Consider the following 9,657-nt stretch of genomic DNA (forward strand, 5'->3'; position numbering starts at 1 on the left):
TTATTATCATTTTTAATGACCTAAAGAAAAATAATTAATTTTTATTATAGAGCATAGAATTTCTTTTCAAATGCATTTCTGGCGGTGAGGTCAATCTGGGGGTTGGTTGTCTAATTCGCTATTTACATTATCGCTTCCTCCTCACCGCTTGAAATGGCTTCATCCGGGGGAAGAGGGGAGAGCTAAAACGGGCACGTGTTATACCGTGACCATCGTCATATTACGGTAGCCACGGTTATACTCGCTAACTTTTGCATGTGTTGATTACTGTATATATTTATATATTGATATTTATATAAAGTTAAGAATGTATGTATGTTTATACATCTGTATTTACAGAATTCACTTCTAAACTAAGTAACCGATCATTATTACATTTGGAACACAGCTACGAGGCGTAAGGATCATAATGTGGGCTATATTTAGTCTGATTTAGTGTTATACCAAAAGGGTGATAAATCCTTTCTGAAAATTCAGTCCCCCTTTCGACTTTTTAAAAAGTTTAACAATAGGTGTTGTACATCGATGAATAAATGTTCCCCAGATTTTAAACTGGGGCTATCAGATCAGGCTGCCTGAAGATACTGGTTTTCTGACTTAAAATGCACCAAACATTGATGTTATTGTTTTTTTGTTGTTGTTGTTTTCTTTGAAAAATTCTATCATGTTTTGCAAAGTCAAAAACAAAAAAAAATTCCTCCACAAAACAATCAAACCAAACACTATGAAGAAATATTCGAAGATATAAATAAACTCGAAGCATAAAAAATTTCACCAAAATGATTGGATCTGGCATTAATTCACCCAAAAGGGTTGATATGCCATAAAACAACAACAACAAAAAACAAACTAAATCAAACCAAACCCCAGATTTCAGTTTTTTGAGAGGAAGTATTTTAAAGGTTTTTAATAGAATAATACGGATACAACCTTACATTTGAAAATCAAATATTTCAGATTTGCATTAAATTTGATACAATTTTAGTCTTTGTAAGGAGATGTAAAAGTGGTGCAAAGCTGTTCAATTTTGAAACATCATTAACCATCCTTTGATGGGTTTTAGTCCTTTATAACAAGCTTTCATCTTTACATCATCAACGTTCTGATTCCCATCTGGCATCAATTGAAATGAATGGCTCTGGTCCTGGTGAGGCTCCATGTTTTGACAAGCTTCTGGGCTTGACCTTTACTCCTGATCTAAAATGGAACATGTATATCAAATCCGTTGCCAAGGTCGCTGGGAAAATTGTGGGATCCTTCTATCGATCCAGTAGATATCTACCTGCTAATGCAATTCTCTACCTATATAAGAGCCAGGTACCTCCAAGGATGGAGTATTGCTGTCACATCTGGGCAGGAGCTTCTAGGAAGGTCTTATCCTGCCTTGACAGAGTTCAGAATAGACTTCATGGTCTAGTGGGAGATGCCCTTTTCTCTTCCCTGCAACCTCTTTCTCACAGAAGAGATATTGCGAGGCTGTCTCTTTTTTATCGTTATTTACATGCAAATGCTCGTCTAAGCTCCAATCTATGGTCCCCCCCCTCGCCAAACATCCACAAAAAACACTCGTTTGACTGTAAACACTATCAATAATTTCCCCCACTTTTTATCTGTGCCTAAACCTAAACGTAGAGTCCATGAGCAAAATTTCTTTCTTAGAATTGCACACTTGTAGAACTCTCTTCTGTTTCCATGCTTTCCAGCTGATTACAATATGGCCGTCTTCAAGTCCAATGTATACAAGTTCTTGATTAGCCATTCCCCTTAAGTAATCCAATTTATCTCAAATTTACACTTCTAACGATTACTATATTGTCCTTTGACTACTGTACACTCTTTAATCCTTATACTCAAGTGGCCTCTGGGCCTTGATAAGTGGTGATTCGCTTGTAAAAAAAAAAAAACAACTGAACGGTATTTTTTATAGCATTTGAAATTTGAGAAGAAAAAAATGTTTAATATTTAAAATATTAAGTTATAGCAAGTTTAATGTCAAAACATGGAAGGCCCTTGACTGAGCTCCTACCTCTGGTTTCCATCACTTGTAAAACATTTACAGTAATATTTTATTTAGTTACTTATTATTTTTGGAATCCTTTGAGATGAGGCTTCATAATTTGTGTATTCATTCTTTTTGCTGGCTGTTATACTCATCTTCATAGTTGTTGCTGTTTCAGCCAACTCATCCTCTGGTTCTTTAGGTGATTCAGGCCTGTGGCGCAGTGGATAGAGGCGTTGAGTCTCTACGGTTTCAAGGTAAGAACTGTCTGAAGATAGCGGTTTCAGTCCTACTGAAACAACAACTATGGAAGGCAGTAATTACTGCGGACACAGTTAAGAGACTCAGCATTCCTATCCCGCCATGGTTAATCAGCTGAAGAAGGCCAAAGGAGGAGTTGGCCGAAACACGGTGGAAGAACAACAACAACTATGAAGATGAGGATAACAGTCCACAAAAAGAATGAATGCATTTACAGTAACCATTCGGTTTTCTACTGCAACAACAACAGAAAATTGTTCTCTCTTTCAGTGTGTTTAGTATATATATATATATATATATATATATATATATATATATATATATATATATATATAAATATATATATATATATATATATATAAATAAATGTTTAGAGGTACAGAATTTAAATAAAGTCTCTCGAGAGCTCTTTCAGCTATCATCTCATCAGGAGAAAATCGATAGCATAAAAATAATACTATGTCGAAAGTAAAGAGTTCTGATGGGGAACTATTGAATGTGCCAAAAATACGGGGACACTAAAATAAAGTTTATTAACGTTTAAAAAACGATTAAAATAATGAGGGGAAGAAAAAAAAAAACGGGAGAAAAGATTCACAGTCCCCCAAAGAGAAACAATGTCTTAGATGTTTCTTTCTGCCAGCACAAAGAAGGTTTCCGCACCGCAATAGAGACAGACTCCAAAATCTTTAAATGGTTTCTGGAGTCCGCTCTATGTAGCACCTCAAACCATTCAAATTATATATATATATATATATATATATATATATATATATATATACATAAAATGCCTTGAGCCCCTGGAAGGGCATAGGCTATCCACAACTTTATAGATGCTTTTGTAGCAAGGAGTTCTTTTTTCGGGGTGAGGGTACTAGTCCCATGACCAACCTTACCAGAAGGTACATACAGCATCTAGCCTTCCTAAATGGTCACCCATCTAGTACTGGCCAGCCTTAATGTTGCTTAACCTCGGTGATCTGGTGAGAACCGGTGTGTCAATGTGATTGTGCTGTACCAGTGTGTTTAGTGCCAGGCAAAATTTCTATGAACAGAGCTTCTTCGCAAGAACTTCCCATTTGTCGAACACATTTAAGAAGGACTGCTTCCCTGTAGATTACAACATGGTCGTTTTCAAATTCAATGTCAACAAATTCCTGTCATAATTCCTGTCTGGCTGAGATCTGAGTGTAGTATCTGTTCTGATGCTACACTCAAGTTAATTTGTCCTTAGTCTATGAAAGAGAAATCATTCTATACTAAGGCAGTTTTTATTTTTACCTACTGCCAGAGTGACCCTTTGGGGGGGGGCTGGTTTTTCCCCACATTAAAATCAACCTTGTGTCACATTTTGCTTTCGTAGGAGAGCAATTAAATACCAATTTCTGTCATAAACAATCTCCACGAGTAATACTTAGTTGTTTCCATTAATCATCCTCAATCCTCTCGTAATATTTTTCATCATTCAACTGTCAATCATTCCATCTCATTAGCCCTATTATGTACGGCACAATCATTTTGACACACCAGGTCTTCGTTAGATCACTAAAGTTAAGCAACGTTGAGCCTGGTCAATGCCAGATGGGTAGCCTTACCAGGATAAGAGAACGTTGAGACTTCTCTGCAAGGAGCGCATAAACATAATATTGTCCTACCTCTAGACGGGATAAACATGCAATTTGCAACTGCTTGTGAATTTCATATTTCCTAGACACTTCCTCTTTTAGGGGAAGCCGGTTCAACCTGCCTAGAGTGAATGACAGTGTGTTTATTTTTTTTTAACACTATTCTCGAGTAGTTTTTAGTCTTGATAATGTGTAATTCGCTAGTGAAAGAACAAGCAAATGAAACATGAAAAAAATGGCCGATATGAATAAATCCAAAAAAATTTTTTTTTTTTTAATTTTTCTTCTGATGTCCTACAGTTTATTGCAATTTGCTAACCATGACCTTTATTAGAAAATGGGTGCTTATGCAGTTTTACCCCAACATTTTTTTTTTAGATAGGCATAACCACTTATCAAGGCCCAGAGACCACACGAGGATAAGGGTTAAGAGTGTACAGTAGTCAGTTGGACAATATAGTTATAATTGTACAAAAACTTTATTATGTTTGTACATGTTAGGTTAAAAAGAAAAAAAAGACTGTAGTGTACACCAAAATTTACACAATATTTTCGTTTTTATAAAATAAAATAAAATTTAATTGGTAAACGATTTCTAGCCGGTATTATTATGATCATTGTGTGATATTTAAACTTTGAATTATGTCCTTTGACTGTTGACCTTAATGTAAGCAAAAAATTGTGGACAGGACTCTTCTCTTCACTGTTAAAATGTGTGTGTTTATTTTTTTTTTTGTTTTATTTTTAAAAAAATACCTGATGAATTTGTGCCCTTTTTGATGTAGTGTCTTTTTTAAACCTAAAACATAATTAAGCAATAAAATTTTTGTGCCATTTTGTTTATTTTATTTTTATGAGTATTTTTAATATAGGGACATACTGAATAAGCACCAGAAAATGTTCCTATTTACAATGCCTCCCCACGGGACAGAGTTAGACACCGGGGTCGTTTTTTAACGTGGAGAAAAGGAACAAAAATAAAAATTGTCTCAGTCGTGAAGGATTTATCCTCCACTGACAGAGAACAAGAAATTGAAGTGCAGCATCTGAAGAACAGATACTACACTTTGATCTTGTCCCGAAGCACCAGAAAATGTTACCCGTTAAAAAAAAATTTGTTAAAGTTAGAGTTATCTCCCTTCTGGATTTGTTCTTAGATCAGCCAACTTTTTTTTTTTTTCAGGTCGACTTGTGTTGTCCGCGTTTCACTTGTATAATTAAATTTTCTGCACAAACTTATTTCTGTTTGTACTAGTTAGGAAAGCATCCATGGCAATCTGTATGATAGTGACTTTGTGACTTTTGTGGTGAGGCATGGTCCTGCTCAGTCTCAGGAGGTCCACCCTCCCCAGCTTTTTCTTTTTTTACTTGATAGTCACCACTTATCAAGGCCTGACGGCCACTGGAGGATAAGGTTTAATGAATGTAAAGTGGTAGTGTAGTAATCGTTAATGGTGTAAAATAGGTAGAATATGATTATTTATGGGGACAGCTCAACAAGAATTTGTTTACATAGGATTTGAAGATTGCCATATTGTATTCAACCGGAAAGCAGGCCAGCAAAACAGTGTTCCAAAGGCAGGCAGTTCTGGTCATAGAATCTGCGTTTAGATTAAGGCACAGATAGAGAGTGGGGGAAATCATATATCGTGGTTGTAGCTAGTCGAGTGTTTTTGTGAATGTTTGTGCAAGGGGTATGAGAAAAGGTCAATTTATTGCTAATCGCCTGAGGTGCTCCTATCAGGTACATTTTGTAGGCCAAAATGTGCTAATCCTAGTGTGACCATGTGTCTAACCTCTCCAGGACGTTAAACATAGCCCTTTTTTTTTTTTAAATATATATATTTATGGTTTTTTGTTTGTTTTTTTCTGTTGGTTTCAGGATGTTTTAGATGAGGATTGATAATCTGAACTATTTAGATTTTTGCAGACTACTATTCTCGTTTCTAGTTGCTATTTTCACTTTCTATCTTCTTCATGTACATTCACATATATATAGAGAGCAACGGATAAAGGTGTTGAGTTCAATCAAGTAACAATCTCTTTTTTGGTGGGGGAGGGCGTTGAAAGTGCAATAACTAAGAATAAATTAAAATTACTTAACACTTCTACCGCACAAAAATCGAAAACTAAACAAAATGCTGATAGACCACCATTCAATAAATGTCACCATTTGTGCAAAAATATAATGTTTAGCCCGTATTTTCTTCAATTTTCAATTTTTAAGCTATTATCAAGGGTTCTCGTGCAGTTCTTATGACAGGATTGTTTTTGTTCGAACTAAACAGAGTGGACAAGCAGTTATATTTGAACAAAAATAAACGCTTTAAAATAAGTTAAAATATAAAAAAAAAAAACAATTTATTGAGGTAGGTAGAAGAATAACTTATCTTGCCTGAGGTAACATTTATTTGTTGTATATATATTTTTTCGCCTCTTTTTCATTTTGTTGTCTCTTATTAAAAATGCCCAGTCTTCCAAGCAAAATTGGAAAGTGAAATAGAAAGGCCAGGGCACGAGAGGTCATAGCTACAAAAAATACCTCTGAAGAAGGTTACATTATCTGAAACGTTGTGCAAATAACAACCAAGGTTTTCTCTCGGTACCAAATCCAATAAGTCATTGTTGGGACAATTTACTTCCTGTTGATTGTGCAGTTCTAGGAGGTCCACCCTTTTAGAATTTGCCTTCTCCTTTTGAGAAGAGGTTAATTTATTGCTAATCGCCTTAGGCGCCCCTATTTAATGCTGAAGAGACTGCTCAGGCATTATTTTATTTTATTTATTTATTTATTTATTTATTTATAGGCGCTAACTTTTCAGTCTTAATTTCTGACGATTGTATCACAAATCCCCGCTGTGGGAACGAGATAAATATTGAGAATAGTAGTCTGAATAATTCAAATAAAAATATACATATATTGTTTGTTTTGTTTTTGTTTTTTCCAAACAGAACGTGTTTTTAATTTTTTTTTTTTTTTTAAGAAAAAGCTGTTTGGAAGCAACGAAAACTTACTGAAACGTAATTCACTATAAATAATAAGTTATTGGGTACTCATCATTCACTTATTGATCTGTGCTGAAATAATAACATTATTTACAAAGCCATTCTTAACATGGGGAGGGTGTTTTGTACCTATTCTATACCTTAACCTTACAATTAAATAATAACAAAAAAACATATCATAAAACTTTAATTAAACTTGGAAATACGATTAAAAAAATAGCGCGGATCACTCAGTAAGTGCATTAGCACCAGTTACTGTACATTAGGAAATGACCGAAAAAAAATTTTTATTTTTATTTTTGCGTTTGTTTAAAAACGCAAAAATTAAAATTAAAAAAAAAATTTTTAAAAAGAGCATTTTGGGGAGAAACTGACACAAAATATTTAACAGAATTTGATTTTTCTATTTACCTTCGGCAATTATGCCGTATAGTTAACAATAATAACAACAAAAAAAAAGAATTAAAAACAAACAAATAGACAACAAATAACTGTTACCAAACACAAGAAAATTTACTTTCCTAATTAGCTATGTATTTTCACATATATTTACTTATTGTAAGATTTATTTTCCATCTATTATTCATCATCACTTTTAAATATATCGTGATATTTCAAAATGGTGACCGATATCCCCTCCCCTTCCTTTTTTATTTTTACTAACTTTAAGCCTGAAATTAGCAAGCAACCTTAAAAAAAATCACCGATATTGTGAAAGATGCATCGAACTATACATTAAAAATGACGATAATAAATAGATAATCAATTTTACAAGCAATAAATAAAAGTGTGGAAAAAAGTAGAAAATAAATTTATTCCCTTTGGTAACAGTTATTTGTTATTTATTTTATTTTATTTTTTGTTCACCACTTATTTTCTTTGTGTTATCTGGATTTTTCTGACTACTGTTCTCATCTTGAGTATTATTTTTACGTATTGGTCTATGTAAGCTCGAACGCGGGAATCTTTCTGTTGAACTCGGGAATCTGCATGTAATTTCAAACAAGACCTTTTATTTAATCCACAGAAGTAGCATGCTCATGGTTTGTGAGCCATGACTGTGTAGAAGTTCTAAGTAATTTGCAATTGTATTCTGAGGATTGAACCTTCAACCTCCAGAAGAGTGTAACAATTGAATTTACCAAATACTCTATCCACTGAGCCACGGATCTGAAAGGTTACATCAACCGAAATGTCTTAGAAAATTACACTCAAGATAAGAACAGTAGTCTAAAGAATCCAAATAATATGAATTACAAATCCTGATTTGAAAAATTCATAACTTTTTTTTGTTGTTAACTATATTGCACAATTGCCTGATTTCGCCTGATAATATAAATGTCGGTGAAAACTTTACTTTGAGGGCTAAACTGAGAAGATAGTAAAAAGGAAGGTCCGTCCTAGAACACATAGCAAATACATAACCACTATAGTATATTTAAGTTTTAAATTTCTATTTATTTAATTAAATACTTGAGCTTAAAAATTAAAGTGTTCAAATATGGACTTCCAATATTTCAAATGTGGATTTTAATTTTTAAATGTTAATAATGCTAGCTTTTAAAAAAGTTTTAAATAATGTTCAAAACTGGAACATTATAATTAAAAAATGTTAAAAAAAAATTTTTTTTTAACCTTTTAAATATGTTAAAAATTCGGGTTAAAATTTATTTTTAAATCTACAGGATTTTCTTTTAATATTTCTTAAAAGTTAAAACTGTGATCTTTTACTTTACATTCTTAAAAATGTTCAAAATTAAACAAAAATGTTCAATTTTTCAGTTAAATCTTTTTTTTTTAACGTTTGAGCTTTAAACTAAAAAAAAAAGTTTGACATTTTTAAATGCTCAGAATGTTAGCTTTAATTTTCTTTTTAAATGTTAAAAATATTTAAAACTTTAAAAAATTGTTTACAATTTTAACATTAAAATGTTCAGCAATTAGGTTTTAAAGTTTTATAAAAACGATCAAAATTTAAGTTAAAAATATATTTAAAAAATTGAACTATAAAAGGTTTGAAAAGTCTTCAGATTTGAATTTGATAAAATTAAAACGGATTAAATTGTCGGCTTTAAATTAAAAAAAAAACATGTTCAACAATTTGAAATTTAAGTTTTAAAATTGATTTCAATTTGGATTATAAAAGTTACAAAATATTTAAAATGCATGCTTTAAAATCATATTAAAAAATTGCACTTCAAAATTATAAAAGTGCTTCAAAATTGGATTTTTAAAGTTTTAAAACATCTTTAAAACATGTTAAAAATTTTAACTTTAAAAGGTTTTTTTATGTTTTAAATTTAGATTTTCAAAGTTTAAAGAAAATGTTTAAAATGTTCAAAGTTTTGACTTTAAAGGTTTTAAAGGTACTCATGAATGCACTCATGCAGTGCAGTAGTGCACTGATTGATCCATGCTGAAATAATAACGTTATTTAAAAAGCCATTCTTAACATGGGGAGAGGAGGGTGTTTTGTACCTATTCTGTACTTTAACCTTACAATTAAATAATAATAAAAAAAAACATATCATAAAACTTTAATTAAACTTGGAAATAAGATTTAAAAAATAGCGCGGATCAGTAAGTGCATTTAGCACCGTTTTAAAAGTGCTTTAAATTTGGATTTTAAAAGTTAATATTTTTAAATGTCGACTGTAAAATATTTTTTAAAAAAAGTTAAAAATTTGAACTTTAAAAGTTTTTAAGTGCTTCAAATTTAGATCTTTCAATTAAAATGAATTTTTTTTTTTAAATATTGGATTTAAA

At 32.0% G+C, this 9,657-nt stretch overlaps 1 protein-coding gene across 1 annotated transcript in view; it reads right to left on the reverse strand.

Moving 5' to 3' along the window:
• Positions 1-9,657, reverse strand: part of LOC145247326 (uncharacterized) — a 489,868-nt gene that overhangs the window by 469,548 nt on the left and 10,663 nt on the right. The window lies entirely within an intron of this gene.

The sequence above is a fragment of the Euprymna scolopes genome, chromosome 25, assembly GCF_053919585.1.
Source record: "Euprymna scolopes isolate OS-2025 chromosome 25, ASM5391958v1, whole genome shotgun sequence".
Classification (NCBI taxonomy): Eukaryota; Metazoa; Mollusca; class Cephalopoda; order Sepiida; family Sepiolidae; genus Euprymna; species Euprymna scolopes.